The sequence below is a fragment of the Thamnophis sirtalis genome, unplaced genomic scaffold (assembly GCF_051295495.1).
Source record: "Thamnophis sirtalis isolate CommonGarterSnake01/CBP01778 unplaced genomic scaffold, rThaSir2_p1.2 scaffold_3, whole genome shotgun sequence".
In the NCBI taxonomy this organism is placed as follows: Eukaryota; Metazoa; Chordata; class Lepidosauria; order Squamata; family Natricidae; genus Thamnophis; species Thamnophis sirtalis.
Genome location: NW_028261383.1, coordinates 94,285,946 through 94,302,009, shown reverse-complemented (window position 1 = coordinate 94,302,009; position 16,064 = coordinate 94,285,946). Strand labels below are relative to the sequence as shown.

General features: G+C 42.0%; 1 protein-coding gene across 2 annotated transcripts in view; it reads left to right on the top strand.

Annotated features, from left to right (window-relative positions):
* JADE2 (jade family PHD finger 2) overlaps positions 1–16,064 on the top strand; it is a 189,988-nt gene that overhangs the window by 47,964 nt on the left and 125,960 nt on the right. The window lies entirely within an intron of this gene.

Genomic DNA, 16,064 nt, shown 5'->3' with positions numbered 1-16,064 from the left:
TTCCTCCTCTTCCTTTTTCAGTAGGGCATCCCTCTTCTGACTCCATAAGCTCCAATCCAAATTGCCAGCTGACGACACTAGATTGCTCCAGGATGTCAACAAAATCATTGCAGCAGTCAAATATCGGCTGATGCTTCCCTTAATGCCACCAAATTTTCCTCAAGACCTCTTGCTTCCAACGTGACATTGTGCCGCCTGCTGTGGCTTTGACACTGGCAGTGAACATGAAGGCAAAGTGTAAGCTCGCTTCCGCTCCTTCAAAGGGGGAAAGCTCTTTGGAGAGGCCTTGTATTCGGTGTTAATAGAATCCAAGGATAAACGCAAGGTCTTGCCAGCCATTACCAGAAAGGCAGACCGCAAGGGCCCATCCTTTTTATGTAGGCAGCCCTTTTGGAATGTAGAGCCTCCAGCTGCCTCTGGAGGATTTAACCGTTCCTATTTCCAAACGCAGGATCACTCCCATGATAGGGCATCATTCAGAGACAAAATCAGACAACAGGGTGGCTTCAGGTCCTTTCGAGGGTTTGTTTTCCAACCATCCCTTTCGTAGAAATAAGTGACCGTCACCAGTCCCCTCCCATATGCCGACCAGTGGGAAGAGACAACGGCAGACGCCTGGGCCTTGAACACAGTCCATCATGGCTTCACTCTAGACCTCCTCTCTATCCCCCCATGGACTGTCCGCTGTCCACTTCCGAAATCAGCTCACAAACGTCAACTGATGCAGGCAGAGATCAGGCATTTATTGGACATAGCAGCCATCGAGCAGGTTCCCGCGGGCCAGGAGCAGAGAGGATTTTACTCCATCCACTTCCTGGTTCCAAAGTCTTCAGGAGGGGTGAGAGCTATACTGGACCTCAAGAAACTCAACATCCATCTAGTGTACAAGTGCTTCAAGATGCAATCGCTTCAGACCATATTGGGTTGCATCAGGCAGGGCAACTTTCTGACGTTGATCAAACTGAAGGAGGTGGACCTGCACGCCCCCATTCATCCAGTACATCACAAGTTCCTGAGGTTCCAGTGTGCAAACCAGCACTATCAGTACAAAGCTCTTCCCTTTGGCCTCTCATCGACTCCCAGGACATTTACCAAACTTCTGGCTGCAGTCCCAGCACATCGCTGATCTCGTCCAGTGAGACTCATCTGCTACCTGGATGACATCCTGTTGCAGTCGTCATCTGTAGCGCAAGCATGCCGGGATCTCAACATCACCATCCGCATACTCGAACAGCACAGATTTTCCATCAATCTGGAGAAAAGCCACCTGACGCCAACCTCCAGAATTCAACATCTGGGCACAGTGATCGATTCCAAAATTTGCAAAGTTTTTCTCATGCAAGAGCAAGTGGACAGCATCATATCCCTTGTGCGAGGTCCAGGCATCTAGGTCAGCATCTATTGTGACTATCCCAGTTGTTGTGGAAACTGATCTCGTGCATTGCAGTAGTTCCCTGGGCACAATTGCATGCACGGGATCTTCAGTGGTTTCTCCTTCCGATTCAAAGATGCAAGGCCAGCAGGGAGGGTGGTGAGTGTTCCTCCAAGGATGCTTCAGTCGCTCGGGTGGTGGGAGTCAGCAGCACTGAAGAGGGGGTTCTTCAAGGAGCTGGAGCTCCTAGTCATAACAACCGATGCCAGCCTGTATGGCTGGGGCACTCATCTACAGACTCACATGACGCAGGGCAGATGGTCACAAGTAGAGCTTGCCCACAACATGATGTTGCTGGAGCTCAGAGCTGCCAGACTAGCCCTGTGCCATTTCTGCCAGCATAGCGAGGGATTCCACATCTTAATACTGACGGACAACATCACCACCAAGGCCTACATAAACAACCAGGGCGGGACTCAATCAAAAGCCCTGATATCAGAGGCAGAGACCCTAGGGTGATGGGCGGAATGTCACCTCGAGTTGTTGAAAGCAGACCACATCTCAGGGGAGGACAACATGACAGCAGACTGGCTAAGCAGAACTACCATCAGCAACTCGGAATGGCGACTTTATCTTTGTTTCACCAACTGTCTGAGATTCGGACTTCCGACGATAGGCCTGTTCACCAGTCCAGTAAACACGCACCTCCCTGGTTCTTTTTGCAGTTCCAGTGTCTCGGTGCGAGGGGATGGATGCTCTCCGCTGCTGCTGGCCTCCCAGCCTCTTATTTGCATTTCCGCTTCTCTCCTTGATACCTCAGGTGATCAGGAAGATCCTGTTGGAGGGTGCGGAAGTACACTGGTCGCACTGCACTGGCCGAGGAGGTCATGCAGGCGCCCATTAAGGAGATATACAGGACAACTACTTGGTCCTCACCATCTCCATTCATTCGAAATAACAAATTGGACTCCTTTGTGGCTGCTGAAGCCTCTTTTGGAAGGAGGGTCTTACAACGGGTCCTTGCGACTCCTGCTCAGCAGGACAATTCTTCTTCCCACCCACATAGCTTGGGTATGTCCCATGCTTGGATTCCCCAAGCAGCGCCTAGGAGAATGACTGTTGGCTTACCTGAATGGTCATTCTCTAGGCACTGTGGGAGAGTCCAACTCCACCCTGGGGTTGACCACTGGAGCACGAGTTATCACCTCCATGGACATAGCATTTCTATTCACAGCATCCTTCTGGGTCTTGTGCCTTCATTTTTTTAAACTGGCCTCTAAAGGGAGCAGGAGGTGTGGCTACACAATCTTTAAACTCAGTCCTTTGGCAGCAAGCTGAAGTTAACCCATGCTTGGACTCTCCTGCAGTGCCTAGAGAACAACCATTCAGGTAAGCCAACGGTCATTCTCCTCTGCTCCTCTCAGGACCATGGAGCAGAGCAAATTACATACCGTATTTCCCCTAAAATAAGTTAGGGTCTTATTTTCTTTTGACCCCCAAAATAAGCACTTGGCCTTATTTGGGGGGAGGTCTATTATTTTTGAGGTGCAGGAGGCGGCGAATGTGGTCACCTCATGGCTGCTGCTATGTTGCAATATTTTGGGGAGGGCTTATTTTCAGGGGAGAATTTATTAGTGTATGTCCTTAAAAATTCAGATGGGGCTTATCATCGGGGAAGTCTTATTTTCAGGGAAACAGGTTATATTTAGGTTGATTTTTAATGGTGGCATTAAAGGAGGATTTATAGGAGGAGTTGGCTAGAACCAACTTCTCAGAAGGAAGAATTGCTAAGCCATCACCTGCAACACTGCTTGAATTTTCAAATGCAGGCAATCTTTTAACTAGGCTTGGCAGATCCCAATGTTAGTGGTACCTCCCTGGGAGTAGGAAGCATTTGGGCAAGAGAAATTCTGAACTGATTATGCAAGCAAATGAAGAGCACAAGCAAGCCATTGGTGATTTAGTTGTTAATGGAAAACACCTGATCCAGATAAAGTTTGGTAAAATCCTGCAGAAGCATGTTTCTGGAATAACATTTTTTTGTTCTCACTGGATCTAAATAACAAATGTTACGTCTACGGTCTCTTGTAAATCAGTAGAAACAAGTGGGATTTGGCATTGTCCATCTTGACATTTCTCTGTTCTATCCCATTTTTTCCCAGCAGCTACCCCATATTCTGTCACCAATGAGTGTGCTTAATTTTTCTTATGACTTGTTTTAGGGTTAATTTGTTCATTGCTACCAAGAGATTACACTTCTGCTAATATCAAGGATCTCCCCCACCCCACCTTTCTACCTTATTTTGGCTCAGTATCTGGTAGAATTTCACATATTGGTGCTCACTTAGAAGTGATTTACCACTTGCATACTTACCCTTAAATATAGCTGTGTAAGGTCAAACACGATGAAGTAATATAGTAATATAGATGAAGTCTATTTGCTGCTAGAGGCAAAACCCTCCTTCCACCTTTGTAATCTTCCATTCAGAGAAACTTGCTACTTTCTACCTCTCCTTCCCCTTATGTTTCTTCTTAAGATTGCTTCATCATGTTGGATGGCAGAATAAACTCTGTTTCCAAATCTTTATTAGAATGCCCTCTCACTGGTATGGTTCAAGTAGTTTGTCTCTTACCTAATGGTTGAGAAAAATCTAAGCAAACCAAATCAGGTTCCATACCAAGACATTTTCTGTGTTCTGTAAATGTAGATAATTATGCTTTCTTGCACTTTAGTGAAACCTGAGCATTTTAGATAGATTATTACTTGGTGAGCATATGCAGTGGTTTATCAGCCTTTTTTTTCCCTGTGACCAATTTTGCTTGCCATTAAATGAGAGGTGTTTCCCTTTAAACAGTTCTCATTGTTTGGAGAAGCAATTAACATCTTTCAAGCAGATCAGTGGAACTGGTGTTGCTAAGCAGCAGACCTTTAAAGATAATTTGTCAATTTCTGCAGAAGGAAGAAAATAATAAACACTCCTATTGAGAGAAAATTGCTTGTTTTCCAGTATGCAACTTTCCCTCCACCATCAGGTCTTCAGTTCATCATGCCCAATTTATTCTTTATTTAGCTTCTATAAATAATTCAGAAGAGCTTGAATAGAATAATTGAGTTGTTTCCCAAATTCTAATCCCAAATAATTCAAAACCAAAGGGGGGAAATGTTCAGATTGCAGTTTGAGCATATGAGCTGTGGGCAGCTTTCCAGATAAACTGTGTTCTTGTTTCTTTTGTAAAATCCTATTGATTAATCTTTTAAAGTACTCCTTTCTTGATAGTTCATAATTTCCAGTTTGACATTAGAAAAGGCATCATCTTAATGGAGGGTATTTGGCAGATACTACTTGTCTTTGAATCTGGAGGATTTTCTTTTCAGTGAGAACTAAACAAGCAACGCAATAATATTGTACATCCAGGCTGCAGCACTTTTCATCTTTGGGGAAAATTGATGTAAGCATTGCTAGTTGGCCAAAATTAGAACTAATCTTTTAACTCTGGTTCTGAACAGAAATGTTAAAAAAAGCATCTTAGCAATAGTGGGTAAGACTGAAAGGTGAGGAAAGATGTAATGCAAAGAATATACACCTGAAATCCAAATGTGTGTGTGTGTTTTTTTAAAGGCAACTGGACTTCCTTTCTTTTTCCTTGAAGACATTTCGCTTCTCACCTAAGAAGCTTTTTCAGTTCTAACTGAATGATGGAGAATGGAAGGATTTATATTCCTTGAGGTCATCTGGTCATTAGCACTCTTTCTGAGAGTAGTGGACACCACTTGGAGCTTTATCTGTGACCTTAAGATCACCTGAATAGTGTAAATGGGTGTGGAAACTTCTTGGAACTGCTGAAAGGACTGGTTTGTAAACAGGAGCTAGGTGGTGTCATATGCTTCCCCCTCTGGGAAGAGTGGGCTGTTCAGTCTTAACATAGATGGCCTCTTTGACTCCTCTTTCAATCATTGGGACAACCATGACTTGGATGATGGAGAATATCCATAGATATACACTTGGAATTGATGTAAATATCTTGATGAGAAATTGTAGTAAAGATTGACCTTTCATTCCATAGCTCTTTTGAGTCTTTTGAATGTTGTGGATATAAGATTTTCTATTTGTAAACAACCTGCAGAGTTGTCTTGGCTCATTTGGTAATCAGAATCTCTCAAAGTGAAAGCTTTTCAGTAAAGAAGATGCCACTGGTAGCTGTGGCAGGTGGATGCATGTTCATCTAAAGGACGGGTGTCAAACTCGTGGTGTCATGTTGCTATCACATGACATTTTGCGATGTCTTTTCCCGTTGCAGAGCTGGGGTGGGCGTAGCCTGCGTGTGACACATCTGGCCTGCGGGCAGCCAATGTGACACCCCTGATCTAAAGAGAAGCCATGACCCCCATCAAGCTGTCCTGGTGACTTAAAATGAACTATATAAATATCTCTAGAAAGTAGCTGGAAGTAAAGCATGCAAACATATTTTGTTTTTATGATGACAAGCAGTGCTCCTTTGCAAAAGAAAAAGATTCTATTCTTACCAAGGAATGTGTGAGAAAGATGCGTTGATCTGCAGCTGCAGTAAAAAAAATAATCCTAGGGGGTGATTCCTTTTTTTAAAACATGTTTGATCTCATTGCCTGTATGTCTTTGTCACAGAAGAGGGCAGGATACAGGGGTGGGAGGTAGATGAAGTGAAAGCAACAAACTATTCTGTAGCTGACTGTCAATTAAACTGAGTTACTCTTCATTCATGCTCTGTGGTCAGGACGATCTGCAGATGGTGAAGAAGGTAAAGAAGGCAAGCATTTTACTGCACCAGTCTAAGATTACAGAGGCATGGTTAATGATGGGGGGGGGGGGGGGATCTTCTTTGTAGTGGTTCACTGTTGGACAGAGCAATACAGGAATAAATACAGGCTGGTTAGTTCAATTAGTTTTTAAATCTCCTTGTAAATCTACTAAACTGCTTCAGTGGTTCACACCACAGGAGATTCCTATCTGTGATTTTGTAAGTATGGAGCCAGAAAGCAATATCAACCTAACCATAATATATTGTGTGTTTATATAGTCTGCTAGTCTATAGACTTCTTGTAATTCAAACATGATCTCACTTTGGTTTCTGTTTGAATCCCATAATAGCACCAAGTTTGATTATCAAGTGGCTATCCCATTGAACCTCTGGTGGAGTTAGTGGTACTATATAAAATAATCCCTAGGGCTCCTTTTTCCCTTTGATTTGCAAATCCCTCTCCTAATCTTTTCTCTTAAAATGCCCTTCGTTCACCTTGGGATTTGTGTGTCAGTTGGTATTTGTTCCTCTGTACTTTTCTTTAGATCTTTTTAAGTCTCACATTTTCTGCTTCTTCCTTTTAGCTGACAATAACCTTCAAGTTCATGTTTTCATTCTTTCCTCTCTCGTAAGTCTAGATGGGATTTGGTCATACATGTGTCTGACCAGACAAAACACTGACATTTTAACATCTTCTTCTGTTGCATCACTTCCCATTGCTGAAGAGGCAAGCAACTTTAAAAAGTTGTCCCTTGGTCAGCAAATACTGTTAGTGAAGAAATGTTTTAAAGTTAAACTCTGATGCTATGCATGTTTTCCAGACGTTTCAATGTTCTCTCCTAAGCTGTTCCTCTGTCATCACCTCCAGAAGTTCAACGTAGCAAAGACAGACTTCCTGTTTTCCTCAGCAGGTCTGTCTCCTTGATTCTCTGTTTAGAGCAGTGTTTCTCAACCTTGGCAACTTGAAGATGTCCGGACTTCAAGTCCCAGAATTCCCCAGCCAGCGAATGCGAATGCTGGCTGGGGAATTCTGGGAGTTGAAGTCCGGACATCTTCAAGTTGCCAAGGTTGAGAAACACTGGTTTAGAGATACCAGTCTTCTCTCTAAACAAGCCTTGAAATTTTCCCTGAATTCTCTATACTTTAGTAAGATGGGCTAATAATGGAGAAGAAAAAGATCAAGGTTTAAAATGGACATTGAGTGCTCACATCCATAATATAATGAGCAGATTGTCATGGACACGAGATATACCTCAGATACCCTGAGTCAACTAGGCATCTGGAGAGCTACGGTAAAAGGCTTTGCTTTATCTTGTTTGCTCTTTCGCTGTAGGTGATAGTTACTTGGCAATACTGAATAATTCAAAACCGCCTCTAGCATGACACCGTGACAGAGAAAAGCAAACACATGGAAAGAGCAATAATGTTTGTTATATTTAGAAAAGATACTAGATTAGCTTTGGACGGCAGTGGAGGTCTTCTTTCTCTTTTTCATTTTCATTAGCCGACTTCTCTGATAACCAGAAAATATACAAAAAGGATTCTGATGTTTTGCATCAGATACTGTCTCAAGCTTAATTAGCATTTATCTTAATCTCATTTTATTTATTTTTTCCCACACCAGCTAGGTAATGAAATGCTACTGCGGCATTTTTAACTATTATGTTCTATTGGCAGATAGAGACTTCAAGGAAGCTGACCTTTCCCAAGCTCAGGCCTTATGAAAACTAGACTGTTAATTATGTTTTTATTGGAAGATTCATCCTGACAATGTCCGGATAGTTCAGTTTTTTTCTGCTTAGTTATGGTAGGAAGTATTCTCTGAACAAATGTAGTGGATAGAAAGAGCTGCTGATGTACAAAGAGAGGAATTGACATTATAGAAAAAGGTTACTTATGTTTGTGTAGTTCAGCTTTAATTGGGTTATCAGCTGAAGCTTGAAGAATTAAATGAATTAACTTCAATATTAGGTTTCTGTTAAGGTAAATCATCCCTATGCCTACAAAGGTTTTTTCCCCCAAAGTCTATACTAAGATAATTTGCCTTGCATTAAAATAATAAAATTGCCTTTAAATTATTTATTTGATACTGAGCAATTGTCAGAAGGTTGATAGCAAAAACTGAAGACAAATAATATGGATACAGATATTTCAACAAGTCTACTATTTCCATATATTCCCTTCTATTAAAATTATTTTCTCTTCTATTAAAACTACTTTCAATCCAGAAGCAATATAACCAGAGTATGTGCATTAGGGTGGAGTTTTTCTGATTCTCTCACACAGTCTTTTTTGAATTAGTGAGAAGGAGGGATTTCCTCACTGATAAAGTTGGTAACTCAGACAGTCACTCATAATCCAGTCACTTCATGACTAGACTTTTGCAATGTGTTCTATGCGGGACTGACCAGAAGCTACAGCTGGTTCAAAGTACAGCAAAGCAAGATGAGTGCTTCTCATTATGTCACTGTGTTATTGCGACTTTATAAGCTGCATTAGTTACCTGCCAGCTTCTGGATGCAATTCCAAGGAGCTGGTTGTCATCTACAACATCTTTCATGGCATTTTGCCCTGTTTTTGAAGGACCCACCTGTCTTCAATTGCTTCAGCCTGGGTGGAATTTTTATGATATGTGAACCAATTCTGAATCAGTTAGATCTACATTTGTTGAAAATCCTTGATCACAGATTTTGCTCACTATTGATAAGATGTAGGACTTTCCCTGTTCATCTCCTAAGACAGTGGTTCCCAAACTTGGCAACTTTAAGACTTGTGGACTTCAACTCCCAGAATTCTCCAGCCAGCAGAGGAACCACTGTCCTAAGAGAACTTGTTGATCTCACTTAACCTATCAGCTATATCTCTGGTCCCTCAAGCTAATTTGAGATCTTCTCTGATATGGTCACCTAATGCTCAGGTTGAGAACCAAGCCCCCAGCTTTCCCACCACAACTAAATTGGTAGAATTAGTATATTTTTTTGGTCTTAAGGATCAATAGTCCTCTCTGAAAGTAGAATATAATTAAAGTAGTCCAAGTTTATTTTACTCCTATTCCATTTGCTTCTAGTCTTTCTTGAGACAGCAAGAGGTTTCTGGACAAAACCAGTTTTCATGCCATTGACATTTCATTATCTTGAGATTCATTATACTGCAGGATAAAGGAAGGACTGCTGTTTCTTATTGCAACATCCACTGTCTAACTCATTTTTAATGGAGGCAGAGTGGCAGACAACCCTGAGTTGCTGCATGCTGTCAAATAATGACTTAATTTTCAGAAACATTCTGAAGGCTTCTCAGCCAACAGGATAAAGTGTATAGAGGGAACACATACATCCAAATAGAGCAAGCCTCTTCAGCATAATTTAGTTATGCCTAGTTCCCAAGGGTTTTGTGCGGATGGCTTTTTTACATTTAAAAGTCTCTTCTAAATTTTTGACTTGGTTGTTCATTCATCTTTGCACTGTATATTCTGTTGCGCACTTTTGTTTCTGGACACTGTTGGGAGTTTTCTCAAAAGTCTGTAAAAACAGTATTGATTGCTATGCCACTCTTAGATCTGTGAATGCACTTTGGTATAAGTGTGCTTGATGCAATGTGTAATGCATTTTCCTGTAGAGGCAGTTTTGAACTTGTTGATTTCACTTTTATGCTTTATGTAGTTGTTTTCTGAAGTGTTTATTTTGTGTTTATCACAAGGGTAGCAGCCTGCTTGCCTGCCTGCCTGTAAAAATGGCCCCTTTGTTTTTGGCAGCTAGGAAGGGAAAAGAAGATACCATAAATCTATGGATGCATGGGTATTATAGACGGTAAGGCTAGGCCTGCCTCTGGAGTTTCTCACTAACTCTCTTGAGACGGTTTATCAGATGCCCCGTTGCATGGTGCTAGGTCAAGAATGGCTTCATGGACACCGAGATCCAGCATCTGTTGGACATTCTCGCCATCGAGTCAGTTCCATCAGGACAGGAAGGCCAGATATTTTATTCCATCCTCTTTCTGGTTCCCAAAAGCTTGGAGGGGTGGGGGTGGGGGTTGGTGAGCCATCCTAGATCTAAAGAGGCTCAACATTCACTCGGCATTCAAATGCTTCAAGATGCAGTCCCTACAATCCATCCTGGACTGCATTTGTCAGGGAGATCTACTGACGTCTGTGGACATCAAGGAAGCCTACTGTCTTACAGAAGGTTCTTGAGATTTCACTTTGCAGGGTCCCACTATCAATACAGGGCCCTACTGTTCAGCCTGTCATCGGCCCCCAGGACCTTCACGAAGCTGCTGGCAACCATGGTGGCCCATCTCAGGTCGCTGCCTGTAAAGCTCCAATGTTACTTTGATGAATTTTGATACAATTGTCATCCCCACAGCAGGCATGGCTAGATCTGTGCACCATGATCTTGACATTGCAAAGACACAGGTTTTCAGTGAATATGGAAAATAGTCACCTTCTGCCCTCCTCCAGTCTACTTCATTTGGGACCGGAGATAGACAAGGAACAATGCGAGGTCTACCTATCCCAGGAGCGGTGTGCCAGCATATGTTCTCTGGTGAATCAGCTTCACATACAGAGGTCAGTACCATTGCCGGTCCTCTCCAAGCTCCTAGGGAAAATGATATCCTTCATAGATATTGTTCCCTGGGCACGACTACACGTGTGGCACCTGCAATGTTTCCTGCTCCCATATCAACAGACGGGCAGCAGCAACTCCAACATCAGGGTTCAGGTGCCACTCAAGGGTGCTCGGATCTCTAAGTGGTAGAGGTGTTCTGCTCTGCAGAAAGGGTGCCTATTCAGGGAGCCCGACCGCATCATAGTAACATCCGATGCCAGCCTATTCGGGTGGGGTGCCCATACCAGACTCATGTGGTTCAGGGGTGCTAGAGTCCATAGAAGCTAGTGAACAATATCAACTGGTTGAAGCTCTGGGCTGCCCATGTAGCCCTTTGATGCTTCCGGGAGGTAGTCGCAGGCCAATATGTCCTGATCCTCACCGACAGTGTTGCCACAAAGGCCCATATCAATCATCAGGGTCCCACTCCAGGTCACTCATGCTAGGGATGAAGAGACTAAGTTTCTGGGAGGAGTCACACATCCTATTACTCAGAGCGGAGCACATTTCTGGGACCATAAATGTGCAAGCGAATTGGTTGAGCAGGGTCATGGTGAACCATTCAGAATGGCATCTTCATTCAGGTCCAGGAGCTGACCCTCAGATTCGGACAACCGACCATGGACCTGTTCACTCATCCGATCAACACTCATCTCCCAAGGTTCTTCAGCAGGTTCTTTGTTCCAGGGGGCGGAAGGGGTCAATGCTCTCCGCAGCCCTTGGCCCCAGGGTGAGTTTCCACCCCTTCCTCTGTACGTTTTTCTACCCCTTCCTCTCATCCCAAGAGTCATTTGGAAGGTGCTTGTGGAGAGAGCGGAAGTACTGCTTATTGCTCCCCACTGGCCCAGATACCCCTGGTACACCGACCTGGTCAACCTCTCGATTGCCAGACCCTGGATGATTCCAGACAACAAGATATCCCTCAGCCAGGGGCCCCTACTCCATCCGGAGCCCCAGTGGAGGATATTTTAACACGGGACAACTTCTCCAGGAGAGTCATCCAAAAGATTCAGGCAGCCAGATGACCTTCCACAACACATATATACAATGCCACTTGGATTGCCTTCTGCAGATCGTGCTGCATAGGACGTATTGTTCCCATGACTGCTTCTATTCCACAGGTTTTGGAGTTTTTGCAGGATGGATTAGACTGACCTTTCCCCCAACACTTTCTGTCGACAGCTGGCAGCTTTATCAACAATTCTTCCAGGCGGAGATGGCTATACCCTTGCTCATCACCTGAGGGTGCATAGTTTCCCGAAAGGGGCTTCAAACCTCAGTCCACTCATGGTGCATTGCTACCCCACTTGGGACTTGTCTATCATGCTCCAGGCTCTTACCTCCACCCCATTTGAACCTTTGTGCATAAACAACCTTCGATTACTGACTCTTAAGGTTGTTTTCCTCATGGCCATTACTTCGGCCAGGAGGATCTTGGAACTAGCGGTCTTCTCGGTCTGCAGAGACCTCCGCATTTTCTATCCTGACAGAGTTGTCCTATGCTTAGACCCTTCCTTTCTGACTAAAGTTAATTCATGGTTTCATAGGGCCCAGGAGATTATCCTCCCGGACTTCTATCCACGACCTACACATCCTCTTGAGAGGAAGTGGCACCATCTCAATGTAAAGATGGCTCTCCGTAGGTATGTCAAACGAACGGCTTCCTTCAGGACTGAATCCCTATTCGTGTCCTTTCAACCAGCATCTATGGGACAGAATGTGACTCCTGCCACCATAGGTCGGTGGTTAAAGGCTTGTATAGTCAAAGCCTATGAGATTCAGGCCAGGCCATTGCCTCAACGTATCACAGCCCACACCACCAGGAGTGCTGCCACTACTGCCACTTGGGCAACACAGGCTTCAGTTGAAGAAATAATGCAGGGCAGCAACGTGGTCATCTCCATTGCCCTTTGACAGGCATTATAAACTGGACATGTTTGCCCTGCCCGAGGTGTCCTTCGGATGACAGGTGTTGCAGAGGGTTCATTCAGATTCCAGGATTCTGGACCGGTCTACTTCGCACCCTTGGGACACTATGCTTGGGCATATACCATGATTCTCCAAGCAGCGCAGAGGAGAAAGACCATTGGCTTACCTGAACAGTCATTCTACGTGCACTGCAGGAGAATCCAACCCCACCCTGGTGACCGATTTGGTCTAGGGTCGCATCAGGACTTATGGTCAGAGCACCATAAGGACTTACCTTCTTAGACTCCATCTCTTGGACCGGCCATGCCTTCATTGAAAAAACTGAGCTCTGTCGAGTAGAGAAGGCGTGGTCAGGTTTTGTTCTAACTCAGTCTCTGGACAAGCAGACAAAGTTAATTCATGCTTGGATTATCCTGCAGCGCACATAGAATGACCGTTCAGGTAAGCCAACAGTCTTTCCCTAGCTTAGCCTGTGCATACATACCCTCCCCCTCCCCAATTCAATTCAGAAGTTACAAGCAGCACTATAAATTGCCGTTCCAAAATAATTTCTGGGAGAAATGAGAGCAAATCCAAGGATACACTGGTTTCAAAGTATAGAGTATCCCTAATTATAAAGTACAAATTGGAGACTACTTGCTAATATTGACATACAAAGACCCTCCTGTGTTTCTGGTCATTAGCAAATAAAGTGTTTGTGATCTTTCTCTTCAGTATAATGGTACTTTAGTTAACAATACTGTTGTACTTTGAAAAGAATAGTTTCTAAAAATTAAGAGGAGAAAGTTTGTGTTTTCTTTTTTTAAAAGTTTTTTTTTAATTTTCAAAACAAACACAACACATAAAAACTTCCTTTTTTACATACTGTAGAAAGTAAATCAGTTGGTTACAAAAGACTTTCGTGCATCTCTTCCACAGTCATCAAGCATAATTCATATTAACTCAAGTATTTTAACTCAGATATTTATACATGTTACCGTCATCATACTTCCATTTTCATTTGACTATAGTTGTTTAAACGTCCCATCATAAAATATACCAAGATTTAATACATAATCACATACTGGCATTTCATTTACTATTTCTAAAATCCTCCAATGACACTAAATCCTTATGTCCTATTCTAGCTAAACATCCATAATATTTAATATTTCTATCCTTCTTTCCAAATCACTGTTTACAATTTACATCCCATTTCCTTATGTTGTACCCATACATATATATACGTTATTATCGTTATCACTCCTTTATTTGACTATATCCTGCATCATATCATTTTCCCCCTAGTAATCAAGACTTAGCTGAATCTAACTTAATTCTTTTTATTATTATTATTATTAACCTTTATATATAATCCAAAAGGGTTTCTAATCTTCCTTTCATGGGTACCATTCAATATTCATATCCAGTTATTACTTATCATAACACTACACATTGTATACATTATTATCATTATCAATTATTTATTTAACTATATTATCATTAAATTTTGCTAAGTTTAGCTAGTTTTAAATTATACTCTTCCATCTATCAACCTGTATCTTTCCAGTAACAAGACAGTGTCATATCTTCTGCCATTTGTGGCATCAGTCCTCTAATCATCTCCTTAATCAACTTTGTACGGACTCCTCTTAGCAACTCTTTGCTTATAAAATCTCTCATGTAATTTCTATGCCTTCTTCTGTTTCCTTAATCAGCTTATCTTTGATTGTCGGTGGTGTTATCAAAAGTATTGCTAATAAGATTTCTCCCTTTAAATCCATAAATTCTTTTATTTTTTCCTCTTCTGTATCTTCCCATCTGGGGTAGGTTTCTCCTCCATTTAATTCCTCTTTCAGTATTCCACTCTTTCCATTTTCAGAAGCAAACCAATCACCATAAATAGCAGCAATTTTAATTTCTTTATATTCATTTTCCTCTTCGATTTTTTGGATTTTAACTGCCATTTTTTCCATTTGATGAACATCTTCAACTTCTCCGTCATATTTTGCTGTTAGATGCACTAAGTAATCCAACTTCTTCTCTATCCTCACACTTGTATTTGATAATTTCTGTATTTCTGAGAATATCTTTTGCAGACTTAAAACTTCTTTCTGGTGTTGAAATTGCACCATGATTTCCAGCTGACAAACACTGCTGCTCTAGCTTAGAAGATTTTAACAGAATTAAGCATCACAATAACATTTCAGCTTTCTCTTTTTAAAAATCTACTTCTGTGGGAACATCTATGTGCTTTTCTTCTTCTTATCACTCTCTATAAACAAGCTGTGAGTTCTTGAAGTGCCAAGCCAGGATAATCAGTGAAAAAAGTATTTCATTTCCAATACACAAACCTCTAGCCTCCAAGTAGCAGTGTTACAATGTTACCATTTCTTTGTTTCTTTTTGTATTTTTTTGTATTTCAAGTTTAAAAAGGTCTGATTTGTAAAAGAGTTAGAAAAACACCCACAGTAATGAAAGAGGAGAATTTTAGTCCATAGATTAGAGAGAATAGTCAAAGAAAAAAAAATAGAAGAAGGAAACTTAATCCGTTCGTATTAAAAGGCTTGCATAAATTCCATCCATAAAGATAGCATTTAAAAGGTAGGATGACCCACTGTTCAAAACCTGTCCAAATTTAATTCTGCCAATTATTTCTTCTGTTCTCCAATTTAAATTAATTTTAAGGTTTTTTTTATAGGCAGTCACTTTTAAAACAGTAAAAATTCCTTAGCAGCTGAAAACACTTTCTCTTTCCATATCCTTCCGTTTTGGAGCCGCCCCGACTTCATCAGCCATTTGGCTGGATTTTTTGTCACCAGCTTGAAGAGCTTCTCTTGGATCAATCAGAGACTGCAATGTCCCTGTGATCAGCAAGATGTATTCTTCCTGTTCACTGTCTCTGCGGGACGGTTTAGGTCCATTTGGACCACCCAGGAGCAAAAGTATTGACTGCGATCTCAGAGCATTGAGATCACACGTTGTGTCGTCGCGACTTCGGCTCCTCCTTCCTCAAGAAAGTTTCTGTTTTCTTGATTTATATGAATAGTAAAATGACACATACTTGAGAATTCATACTGTGCACATGGGAAATACAAGTAAAGTACATGTCCAAAGGAAGAGTAGCAAACCAGAATAATAGTTGCTAATTTCATTTATTATCATGGCAGTGATGGTGCATACATTCATTGCCTGAACAAAAATGTATTTGTCCTTTTTCTCCAATGTTAAATGTTCTCAGTATTAGTTCTACCTCCAATGGAACTTAGCTTCCTTGTTCAGTGTTTCACTTGCTCAGAAATAAATTTGAGTAACTTTTTTCCCACTATTGTGAATATCAAATCCTTTTCAGCTTTATTCAGTGCAGTATTGCCCAGTTTTATCATCAGTCCCTTTTATGATAT